This window comes from Lasioglossum baleicum, chromosome 2, assembly GCF_051020765.1.
Source record: "Lasioglossum baleicum chromosome 2, iyLasBale1, whole genome shotgun sequence".
Classification (NCBI taxonomy): domain Eukaryota; kingdom Metazoa; phylum Arthropoda; class Insecta; order Hymenoptera; family Halictidae; genus Lasioglossum; species Lasioglossum baleicum.
In genome coordinates, this window is record NC_134930.1 from 2,867,369 (window position 1) to 2,880,722 (window position 13,354).

Here is a 13,354-nt window from a genome sequence, read left to right on the forward strand (position 1 = left end):
ATTGGTCCGTATTGTTCGTTAATAACTCCTAAACAAAGCCGCGGATAACATTTTTGCAAAGGAAAATGTTGTTTCAAATGATCTGAGGAAGCTCCCATTTCCAGCTGTTGAAGGAATTTTGGAACACCCTTTATACTATAATAATTGTACATATATATTATATATTTACCAATACATTTATGTAAGAATTTTTACAAACAGAACCATATTTTACGCTCGAAATTCGTTTAAACGCACATATAAAGAAAACAATATAAAATTATCCCTTCGCTGCATAGTGTATCATATTTGATACAGTTAACAAATCTGGTATATAGTAAACCAAGAATGTGTTTCTTACTATTCTACACATTTTATCTCATTTGATAAAATGTTGTTTTAATTTTTTAAAATATTTTTCCCTTCAATAAAACACAAAATCTGATCTTCTTTCAATTTTTTCATCCCAATTAAAAAAATCATGCAGAGAGTGAAGGGTTAAGAATACATGAACATTACAAATTTAATAGTTTGTATGGCCGCTATCGCTTTCAATCAAAGTGAAAATTCGGTTTGTCATTGAATTTACATGATTGGTAATAGCGGTATAAGGAATTTCTTCCCAGCAGCGTTTAATTTATTCTTTTGAACTATTGGCGACCTGACGACCATTCGCATAAACTTTTCTTCCCAGTATAACCCATAAATTCTTTATTGGGTTCATATCAGGGCTACATGCTGGCCATTCCATTATACCAATGTTTCGTGCTTCGAAGGATTCACGGGAATATGTTGACGCGTGAACCGCTGCGTTATCCAGCTGAAATATAAATTTCTCCGACTACATCTTCTAAAAATGGTATTAACACCCCATCGAACATGTCTATGTATTTTTCTGAACTCATCTTGGGGGAAACGAAACAGTTTCAGTTTCCCAAATGATAAAAAAGCTTCCCAAATCATAACACTACCGGGCCCCCATGAAAATTTCGGCTTAATCTGGAATCATTCTTTTGACGCAGATCATGCCAACACGATGAGCATCCGTCTGGACCGTCCAAATTAAACTTCTTTTCATCGGAAAAAATGACTTTATGCCATTCGTCGGTCCAGTGCATGTGATTTTTTTCGAATTGTAAACCGGGTAGCCTTATGACGTTGTTTTAACATTGGCCTTCTCATTGGTTTTCTGAAAATAGCATTCGGTGTTTCATTGTGCAAAATTTGTTACACACGTCTGGACGTCATGGATAATTGTAACTGCGCAACAATTTAACGTGCAACTAATTTCTTTTTGTCGCTTCACTTATTATATTACTTTTTTTTCGTTCTGTGATTTTTGTATTTACTTTTGTAGCACGTTTTTTGCCGTAATCTTCACCACGTTTCAAAAAATTTCGTACTACAGACTCGGAACATTTAATTTCTTTGGCAATCTTCCGATTCAATTCCGTCCTCCCCTTTTTAAAAGAAGATATTACTGCCTTTTCAGCTTCATTCAAGTATTTTCCTTTTGCCATTCCGTTCTGTTACATAAAATCAAAAATATGACTTAATCAGGAACACGGAACAACAGTACCTTTATGATCACTCTTTAAATCAACCACTTTCCTTTATAATTTCTCTAAATATCTAGGAAAAAAGCACTGCGTTTAAACGAATTTCGCACTTGTAGACGCTATTTGAACATGTTTCGCTCTGCAACATATTCTGGTATGTAAATACGGAATATTTCGAAGCACAGATGTTGAAAGTAAAGGTTTAGCAAAGTAAATAACCCCATTTTGACATCATCATCTGTCCTTTTTTAACCGACTTCGAAAAAGGAGGAGGTTACTCAATTCGATCTGTATGTGCCTTTTTTTCGCTTTTTTTTCTATGTATGTTCATCGATTACTCCGAGATGGATGGACCAATCAGGAAGACAGCTTCTGCATTTTGTAGGGCATGTCTCCCGTTTGGTCCCTTGAAAACAAATTTTCCATTTCTTCATTCTTTGCGGCTTTTATTGCAAATGACCAATAAGACCGAAAAACCATCCAACGGTGTTCTACAAATTCTGCTCGTTCCACTAAAAAGTGTGAAATACAAAAATTTTATAAAAAAAAATTAAACCGACTTCGAAAAAAACGCACTAAAAAATATGAAATAATTTCCATTTAATTGATGTGAATACACACGAACTTACATACCGTACAATCTTTTCGGAGGCGGCGCAAAATTGAAAATTTTCCAAATGACAGATGTTAACTTGGAAATCAGTAGGTGGGAAGAGAAGATATATCAATATGTGAAAGCATGTAGAAGAATTTAAGGATTTTCGTAATTTCCAGTGTTTAAAATTTTCAATTTTTCGTCGCCTCCGAAAAGATTGTATTGTATTTAAGTTCGTGTGTATTCACATAAATTAAATGGAAATTATTTCATACTTTTTAGTGCGTTTTTTCGAAGTTGGTTTAATTTCTTTTTATATAATTTTTTTCTTCTAAAATAAGCATGAAAATTAGTAAATTTTGAAGTGCGTTTAAACGAGTTTCGCTCACTGTAGCCGCGATATATAATTTTTTTACAGCCTGTGTAAAGACATACAGATTCCCTACTTAAAAACGTATAATCGGATTGTCGCCCTGCGCGGCGCGGCGCGTGGCGGCGCGATGAGTCGATTCTGGGTGATAACCCATATCTTTGAGTTTCGTGTACGAGTCGTCGGTGAGGCAGAAAATCTGTCACGTTTCGGTAGTTTTTGCCTCACCGGCGATCTCATTGTCAGCTGTTCGAGTTCGGCGACAACAGGCGAGATGATCGACCGAGTTTGTAAACCTCGCCGCGTCGAAAGTTCGTCGAACTCACTGTGATTGTCACGTGGGCCGTCGTATCCTTCCTTCGTTATATCAAATCCATTGCTTATTTCCTTGGTATCCCTCGCAGCACCGTTCGTTAGGTCGTTGCCATCACTTCAAATTTAAAATCCCCACTCCTTATTCCTTCCAAATCCAATAGCCCACCAAGATATAAATGGGGCTGCGCAAATTGTCCGCGCTCGTTCTCACAATCAGTAACGCTTTTAGCTTCTGCTTACATTGTCTATTCGCATATTTTTCGTTCACGCGCTTTGCTCTAGTATCAAGCCTTCTATAAATCGGTCGACTGATCACTCTGGTCTTGTACATGTCTTGTCTTCGCGATCACGCGCCGAGTATCCTCCGTTCTCTTGCAACGTTCCTTAGTTTTTGGATTTTTTCCTGTTGTTTTGTTATAATATATTTTGTTACACTGTACTTTCTCTTCGTCTTTTCCCTATTCTCTCTGTTATTTTCCTTCGAGGCGTATCCCATCTCAGTCGTCTTACGTTTCAACAGTTCCCAATACATAACCAGACGGGAGATGTCAAAGTTATTTATGGCTACGGAGTTTAGCTCGCAAAGAGACTAACGGGTACGTGTCGGATAGGAAACAATGACCGCTGCTACGCGGCGCGGCGGGGCGCAGAGACCGACGCGACGCTCGGAAAATAAAATCAATTGTAGCCCCGACGTGGTGCCGAAAAGTTTGGACACATTAACGTCACCAGTTTATCGCCTCAATCTTTGTCGACGCGAACGAAATTTCAAATGGATCGATTGGTTCAGAAGTCAAACCGAGTTAAGCTCGTCCAACACTTGCGACGTGCCCTCTGCAGGCTCGATTGACAATTCCTGCCGGCTGTTGCTCTTCGGCATGGCGATTCCAATGCGGAGAATAACACGGCATTCGGGAGCCGTGTGTTAACCGGGAATTCCTTCCAATTCCGTTCTCGTTAAAATGTCCACATCGGCCGTCGTGTCTCCAGGTGCGGCAGACAACACTGACCGACGGAAGAATTGGATTTCGCTGTCTCACGACTCATGCTCTGCCACCCGTTTCACATCTATCCTGTTCCTGCGCTCTTTTTCTTACGTCCGACAGACATTTTCCTTCCTCCTCCGTCGTTCTCCTCTTTTTACGACGCATCCAATGCTGAACGTAAAACGCACCTTTGCTCTCTCCGCCTCCCTCCTTCCTGTCTACCTCTCCATTTGCTCTTCATACCCTCTTAACCGTTTTACACGCCTCCTGAAACGCAAAGAAGGTAATTATTCACGATGAGGACCTTTTCACCGATTCTCACCTTGACATACGTTGTCAAGGTCAGTATTTTCAACATCTTTTCTCTATGCATGTTACCGCTGTAACTTTGGCTCCCAAGTTGTTTGGAGAAACATATTGGTCACTACACCCCGCGACAATAAGTGCTATTAGGCAGTATACATTCTGCCAAGAAAATACCAGGAATCGATCATTTAAAAAGCCCGCTTAAAGGGATTATTGAAATTCTTTTTGTTGTTAAGTAAGTTGGCAGAACTGTCCTCTATACTCACGCGGAGTTTGAGCGTCACTTGTCATTTAGTTTGTTTACAGTGCGCCATTTTGTCAGCTCATCTCAAGTGTGTTTTGCGATTTTTACAATGGATAAAAATATCAAACAAAGAATCTGTCTTAAATTTTGCATTGCAAATGGAATTTCGTGTGCCGAAGCGCAGAAAATGTTACATAAGGCTTACGGTGAATCGACTTTATCAAAAACACGTGCGTATCAGTGGTACAGTGCACTTAAAAGCGGTCGAGATGTGGTGGAAGATTTGCCTCTCTCTCTCTCTCTGGTCGATAACGCACCATCTCACATTGTGAACGAATTTCTGTCCAAAAACTCAACAAATCTTATCGAGCAGCCACCGTAGTCCTTTGATATGTGACCGGCTGACTATTTCTTTTTCCAAAACTCAAATTACCACTTCGAGGCGCCCGTTTCCAGTCGATAGATAACATAAATGAGAATTCGCGGCGAGTACTGAAGTTGATTCCAAAAAATGCGTTTAAAAAATGTTTTGATGATTGGGCTATTTGTCGGCATAAGTGTATTATTTCGAAAGGGAAGAATAATACATATTTTGTATTTCATTGACCAATTCCCAGTACTTTTTTGACAGAATTGTAGGATTAAGTGGATTCGAGGTAGAAATCAACTTTGCGTGTCCTATGCTTGACAGGAGTGAACTCTTTATTTGTTCTCAGTAGCTACAAGTTGTCTCGCTGTGCGCTCGGGCTAGACTGACTTTTTGTCGTCCGTCTTCGATGCTCGGTAGCTGCGATTTTCTTCAAATCGTCCTGATTGGCCGGGCCTATATTCGCCTTTTTCGGCCAATCGGCTATTTTCTCGGGGACTCTCTTTGCGCCTCCCTTATTCCTTGCGCCCTTGGCGCGCTTTGTCTGAACGCGGGGGCGGTCCCAGAAGTTTGGTAATGCAACGGAATTTCCTACGGGCCCGCGGTTCATGACGTGTCCGGCTATCGCCTACCTGCCTAGCTTCGCGGTCCCTTCGGAATCTCGAGATTTACGGCACCCGCACTAACTGTTGGGGCCGAAGGTAACAGGGTCTAACTACCAAAACGTGATACAACAAAGACTCTAAAACGCTCGCTAAGACGAGTAACGGCTTTCCCAAAAACAGCTGTGTGCCAACGGGTTCCATAAATTCGCTCGACCATTTGCACGCCAAATGCTACTAAATGTACGTGCCGATGGCCGCTACAGAATGTATGTACAAAACCATACAAATCTATGTTTGAGGATGCTTTCTTCAACGCTATGTTGTAATTTATATTTTTAAGCGTTACGAAGCTAGATAAGAATAGCTAATAACTAGACGCGGATATTATGCACTCATAGCAAAAATGAGTACATAATGTGTACAGGGTGTATAAAAAGTAATGGTCATCCGTCCGTTCCACTCATCGAGAAGAGAAAAAGCAACCGAACACGGGAAATTATGGCCTTTCGACCGGGCCACGCTCGGTCGCGCGACACGTGGTCCTCCCGGGACAAAAGATCACTCGCAGATTCGGATCGAAATATCGTGGATCTTTTAAATACGGAATCGGGCGCCAGGCACGTTGCCGTGCCGCACTAAACTGTCGAACTGTTTAAAACAACCGTAACCGAATTCCGAATCTGCGAGGATCGTGATAGCCAGGAATAGCCCCGTACTGTCAGGATTCCACGTGAGGGAAAAGGACGGGGCATTCCCCGCGATGGGAACGTTTCTCACAGGAAGAATAAGCCGTTCGAGATTTGAGGGCAAATACAATTCGTTTATTATAAACGGAACGTCGTACAAGCCACCGGTGGAAACCGGCGGCAGTCAAAGGATTTGTCGGCGCGAAGGCGAAAATATGCGGCGGACGTTCGGCCGCTCGCGCGTAGCCTATTCTATCGCGTCGAGCTCGGCAGTCACAGGACTTCGCGTGAATTACAAAGCCTAGAAGGCACGATTTCTGCCGAGCTCCGGTAACATACGCGGCTCTATTCTAATGACTGGGCGAAGACGAAACGAACTCGCGAATATTCGGAATGAATGGTCGAACAGACGAAACGGGCACGTCGTGTCGTCCCACTGTGGAACGTCTCGAGGGAAGCCAAAAATATAAGTCGGACGAATATCGTGCGTCCCGGAAATCCCGTGCACGGACAACCGGCGGCGTCACGACCTACGGCCTCGCGTACCTCGCAGGAGAGCGACTCCCGGTCCTCGGAAAACGCCGGCGGATCCGTAGTACCCAGCGACTCGACCCGAAGATTCGTAAACTCGCAAATAACGCCCCCGAACCAACACGAACTGGTCACAAACACCACATTATCGCAAAGGACCTGACCGGCACTTACCAGACGGTGATACTCTCGTCTCGGCGGCCGACGCAAAATACTGTTCAATATTCGCGAATTAAAGGCGTGTTAACGATACGCAGTCCTTCGACCCAGTGCCCCAGTTCGAGCCGGCTCAAGATCGCGGAAGCGAGGCGTCCCCTACTTCCTCAACTATCTCCGCCGAGGCGACACTCGGGCCTATCACGTAGCTCCTCGCAGCTGGGATGAATCTAGTGACTTCGGTCCCGGGCCTCCGGTAATTGATCGATTCTCCGGGGCGAAGTTCGATATATCGCTGCGAGATCGGTAAGGGTGGATCCGAGCCATTCCGGGATTGCTCTCGCGGCATATTCCGGACGAGAGGTCGACGAGATTGGGCAGTTGGACGTCCCTTATTCTCGATATCCTCGTCGATGTTTCCGGTTTGGTGAATCCGGGCTCGGTCCAATCCTTGTCTTCTTCTCCACGAACGGCGTCCTGCGATAGGTGCTCCGAGTGCCTCTATTTGAGTTCCTCGCCAATCAGCGGCTGGAGATAGGTACCGGGCTCCTCTCGGAATCGGTTAGTCCTGAAACTTCGTGTCGCGCCCAGTGGCGCGACATTCCAAACGCGATAATTCCATACCACTGGGACTCGGACGTCTCCAGGGAGATCGATCGCAACGGCCGTTTCGTCTCGGCACTGCCTGAGAGTGACCCGGTCTTTCGTAAAGGGTTCGGACGGACGTTGGCAAAACCTGCCACGTCACATGAGATATAAGCTGTTGAAAATTTTGCAAAATTTGATTGTGTGGAATTGTACGTATAGACAAAAGCCTACTACTACAGTCCACACGTCCGTGTCGATGAGACAGAACATGATCCTGTGCCTCGAGACAAACGAAAAAAGGGACATTCGTCGCCTACGCCTGTACCAAGTCATCGTCTCCCTGTCCATTCAGATCATCAATTTGAAGTTGAGAATTTCTAGTTAAGAATGTTGATCCTACATTATTAAATACTAACGTAAAGTAAACTTACAAATTTTTTCGGGATCTTATATTCCTTCGGCGGGTCCACTGCACACTACCATTTACTCACGCGAATATACGCGCGAATATAATTGTGCTTGTCTTCCGGGCTCAATGTGGGCACACTTTCCGATCCACTTTCTCACATATGTATATCCACTAGAGGTGTGCGGACATCCGAGATATCGGACTCGGTCGGACTCGGAAAAAGTCGGGCGGTCTCGGTCGGGCGTCCGTGACACACGAACGCTCGGGTAGTCCTATATTGTCGGGCAGTTCGATACAATTGCGATTTCGGACCCAGACCAACAATTTCGGGCAGTTTAACACCTTCAAGCAGTTCGACTAATGCAAGCGGGTATCATCGTATCAATCATCGTGTATACGAAATTTAAATTATAATTGATTTTTAATATACATTTAAATTTAATTAATTGTTTGTATAATACTACCAAGCATTTAATACCATAAAGAATGTAAATGCGTAAGGGAAACTAATTTCCATGCACAAAGAGAGAAACACAAAAAGACTTGGATATAGTTATATATTTTTATATTTTATTGGCATATAAAAAACACAACTTCTGTACATTGTCAGACAACAATCTTGTACGAGTTGCCATTACTATATTTCCAGAGAGCGAAAACAATCGCTTACTTGTTACCTGGGTTGTAGGTATTGCCAGATAATATTTGCAACTAAAATATTAATTTTTTGTAATAATACACCTTCCGAAAAATAACTCTGTATTTCTCGATTTTTGCGCGTATCAAAATTGCACGTTTCAATTTATATGTTGCCCAACGTCTTATTAAAAAAGCTAGTAATAAAAAATATAATTCACATAAATATAATTTACCTTCTTGTATGTCAGCAGATATTTTACTTCTTATTTGCGACTTCAAATCTTTATACATATTTGGAATTATCGCAGAGAGCATCGAAGAGTTTGAAAGCATAATACATTGTTGTATACTATACGTTCGTTTGTTTAACTTAGCTGACTCGAGCTCAGTCTTTAGTTACTGGCAATTGATGAGAAACATGCAAATTTGGAAAAATTTAATAGACAAGTGTCAACTTCAGATAACGATTGGAACAGTAATTTTGATGAAAATATTCCTCAGAATGAAATAGCTGAATCTGGTATGTTTTTTGTTATTAGAACATTTTTATGTTATTAGTACAATTTTTCTTAATTAACTGCCTTAACTTTGAAATCTACATTGTATTACTGATACATGAAAGAAAAAAATCTAGTTTACTAACTTCTTTAATAGTCCAGTCGCCAGGTACTTTTAATAGGAAAGTATTCCGAACTTAATGAAATTTTGACACGTCATTTAGGGGTACTTTGGGGTGTCGAATCTCATTTTCGACCTCGAGGACCCTGTGCTAACTTGGGGAGGGGGAAAAAACCACGATTTTTATTACCTTGTTTTGGTTTTTCGCCTATTACTCAAAAACTGTGGGTCCTATGAACTTTTGTCTTCCATTTTGGGAAAGTGCATTAAATTTCCTTCAAATTTCACTGGTCAATCTTTTTTTTCGACCAAATAGGCACCGAGAGACAGGCGTTCAAAATTAGGAAATTAAGTGGCAACTGACGAATATAGGGAAAGACGGAGCAAATTACACTGTCCAACAACAAAAATGTTTCCATATAACTGTTGGGTATATCTTATACAGTTTTTAGCGTTGATTCCGAATCTGGCCTTAATTTTTCTCCTACACGCACAGTTTTTGAGAAATTTGAGTTTAAAAAAAAAACACGTTTTTCGACTTTGAACAGATATTATGATGTTATTATAAAAGATATTGTATTATTCTTTACAGCAAAAGATTCTCTAGACTTTCCCGAATCCAGTGATGTGCAATAGTAATACATTATGATTGTTTAAACATGTTTAAAAGGATCTGAGGGTCCAGCGAAAAATCGAATTGCACCACGCGATAGAGCAGACTTTTATCTTGAGAAACCACTCTTTCAACTTTCCAACGTCAACGTTTTTTCGAGATAAAAAGAAAAATCTATTTTATTTTCTATTTTGTAAGCATCAGACATGGATTCTTACTCTTCACCTACCCAATCTACATTTACTACTCTTTGAGATTACGGATTAATGGCAAAATATAAAGTCATAAAGTGATGACCAGGCATCTAAATAGGGAATTAACTGCAATTATAACATTAGGCACTTGTCAGCGGACACCCCCCCCCCTCCTCCAAACCATGTGAAGTCAGATTGATACGAGTACAATGTTAGAGTTTTTGGAGAAAGAGAGACTTTTTTTACGTATTTCTCAAATTCGTCTTCCGGGGGTGGGGGTGGGGGTGTCCGAAGGGGGATGTGACAATGTAAGGGGTATACACAGTATGTAGATTATATCACGGATGTTTCTTCTATTAACAACTGATTATGCTATATATGGATTCTTGCAGAGAAAAAAAGACAAATTCAACGATATATTCAAACGTATATTTATGTCAAGATTTAAAAAAAAATTATCAAATTCGTTGAGCGCCGGTTTTCCATGATCCAATCGGCCCCAAATTTTTCCAGATCATTTTCTCAACAGTTGTCACAATTCTAGGTGGTGCCCGGGAAAAAGTTTTTCAAAATAATTTTCATCAAGTATAGCTAAGGTCCACCCTAGTGTAGATTCGCCCCTAGGTCGGATGACAATTACTTTTTATACATCCTTTACATAAATAAATACTAATCAAAGTTTATTTTCCATCGAAAAATCCAGCAAAAGATCATCCACAGAAGTGTAGTACACTCTCGAATATGCCGTTACAATTTCAAAAACCATTGGAGTTTACGTTTACTTTTTAAAAGGTACAAAACATATTGTTATAAATATTTCAGAAAATAAATTCGAGAGACGGTGACCTGTACAGGAAAAAGTTGTTCAGAACGATTTCCTTCATAACATATTTCAGGATCACTGAAATCGGTAACGAGCCTCCTATTATGAATAATTACCGGAAAATACTGCTTCCTCTATACATATAGGAGATAATTTATCGTTGAATATTGCGCTTTCATCGAACATTTCTACTTCGTGTACCTATGGACAATTTTTTAAAGGTTCGGTATGGACGTTTTTGAAGTATGAACAAGGTTTATTATACGTTACGATATATTGTACAAGATTTAAACAAAGGCCCTAGGGGTGTAAGCATAGTGAATTTGCCCTTGAAAGATGTCGGCACGATACTGAGAGGATTTTTAGGTACTAATGAGATAATAAGATCCTGAAAGTTTCAGATCTCTAACCCATTTGGTTTTTGAGAAAAAGCAATATATGTAAAAATCAGAAAAAATGAAAATTCTCTGAAACGCGTGAATCGATTTATTTGAATTTTGGATATGTTTTGGGGGTTGATGGTAGCTTCTAGGAAAAAAATTATGAGCTATATCGGTTGATAAAAACCTCGAAAAAAATGACGCTTTTGTTTTAATTTTGATTTTTAACTATGATACGATCCTGGCACAATTATGAAACCATTTTTTTCGAATTCCTCATCCATTTTTCTATGGATTTATGAGCTTTTAAGATTTTTAAAAAAAGTACGCCATATTGCAAAAAAATAAAAACCATTTTTTATGCAAATATTCACTTTATTTATGTATTTTATGCCTAAATCTTTATTTTTGTCGTTCATATATATCTTTTAACCTCATTTCAAATAGTCATTTCTAAATCAAAAATTAAATTTTAAAATATCAATGAATATTAACTAAAATATTTTAAACATTGTGCGCTTATAACATAAGAAACAGATTTTAGTTGCTAAATTATAAATAAATAACAACAAATGTTTGAAAGGTATATTTGGAAGAAAAAGTTTATGATCATATTTTATCAGTCTTCATCACTATCATCTTCGATCACCGGCGCAACATTGTCTCTATTAAATAATTCGCTTAGTGTTTCAGCAGGCCTCAGAATTTTTGTCAAATATCTTCCGTGTGACAAGTAATAAATAATAGCAGCAACGTGAGAGCAACATCCAATTGTTCTAAGACCATTTGCACACTCACAACTATGCCTCAATATGCTTTTGGGACCAATAGCGTTTTTTTTATACTCAATAAAACATCTATAAACCTTCTTATTGATATGACGGGATTGAACTTGAGCTTTGAGTATGTTTGACTGGTCTTTTACATATTGAATAGTAAGATTACCTGTTTCATCAAGCATTTCTGCTAAATACGACACAGCCTGCTTCAATTGATAAGAACCGGTGAAAAAGATTCGCAGATCTTTTTCCGTCATTTCTGGAAAGTCTTCTAGAGCTTCAGATGAAATAGTTTGAAACGGCAATTTTTTACGTTGCCAGCCATTTTGTTGAACTTCATTAGCTAACGTATTTTCTACACTATTTTGTGATTTCATTGTTTCGACGACTTCATCCAAAAACTCTGAGTCGGAAGTAAGACGCTTACTGTACGTATTATGTAGAAATGAGGCAATTTTGAAAAAACTTCCAATTCTTGGAAGCATTTTATTGTCAATTCTTTGTTCAAGTAAATGATATTTTTGTTTTAACATTCCATGAGTTGCCTCTACGGGCCAACGAATTTTAGTTACATATCTTGAAGCATTAGACTCGGCTGTTGTTAATTGATTTCGTTTTCCCTTAAGTGCTGGCATTAATACTTTATAATTTTTACTTTCTAAGTATTCTTTAACATCACGGAATCCACGATCAACCACAAATGCATCGCCAGGTTCTAATAAATGACATATACCATCAGGATTATCTATAATATCCCGCATTATAGTAGCATCATTTTGGTTAGCATAATACGGTCCCAACATATCCACTATATATCCATCAGTTGTGCAAATCGTAAATGGCTTACACAAAGGAACTTTTTTTTACCAGAATACGACTTTCTCTGATACTCATTATTAGAACTTTTTTCATGACGAGCATAGGTCCCATCACAAATCAAAATGAGTTTGTCATTCAAATCGTCATGAAGCTTTCTAGAAATTGCAGATGTATGATTTTGAATGAGACCATTTCTAGACACTCCATTTAAACCAAAGCGCGAAGGTAAAACGTCTTTTTCAAAAGATTGGATGACTTGCTCACAATACTTTGACACTAACTGCTCTTCATCAATCTCCAAAACTGTGGATATTAACTTATTTGAATTACCTGTGCGAAGCTTGACTAAAAACACTATTAGTGCTTGAATTACACTTCTAGTGTCAGTATTTCTCATTGACACTAACCAATTCCGCAACTCAATCACATTTTCCCATTTTAAGCCAGTTAAAACACGAAGTTTTTCATCTGACATACGATAATCATCCATTTTATCCAGTAACGTTGAATCACATTCAACGGCAAAATTCTCCATCATATTACTTAATTCTACGGATGAAATTCTAGTCCAGTTAGAATGAACTCTTATGAGATTTAGAGCTTCATCATAGAATCGTTTGTTTATCAAATGACTCCGACAGCATCGATTTTCATCGGGTATGAAAACTCGTTGTTTGATAAATGACTGCGTTCGGGCTTTTTGAGGTATAACGGTCAAATCAATAGTATTGTTGCAAAGACAACAGTATCCATGGGTTGAAATAGTTCTTTTAATTGAAACCTCAATATACTC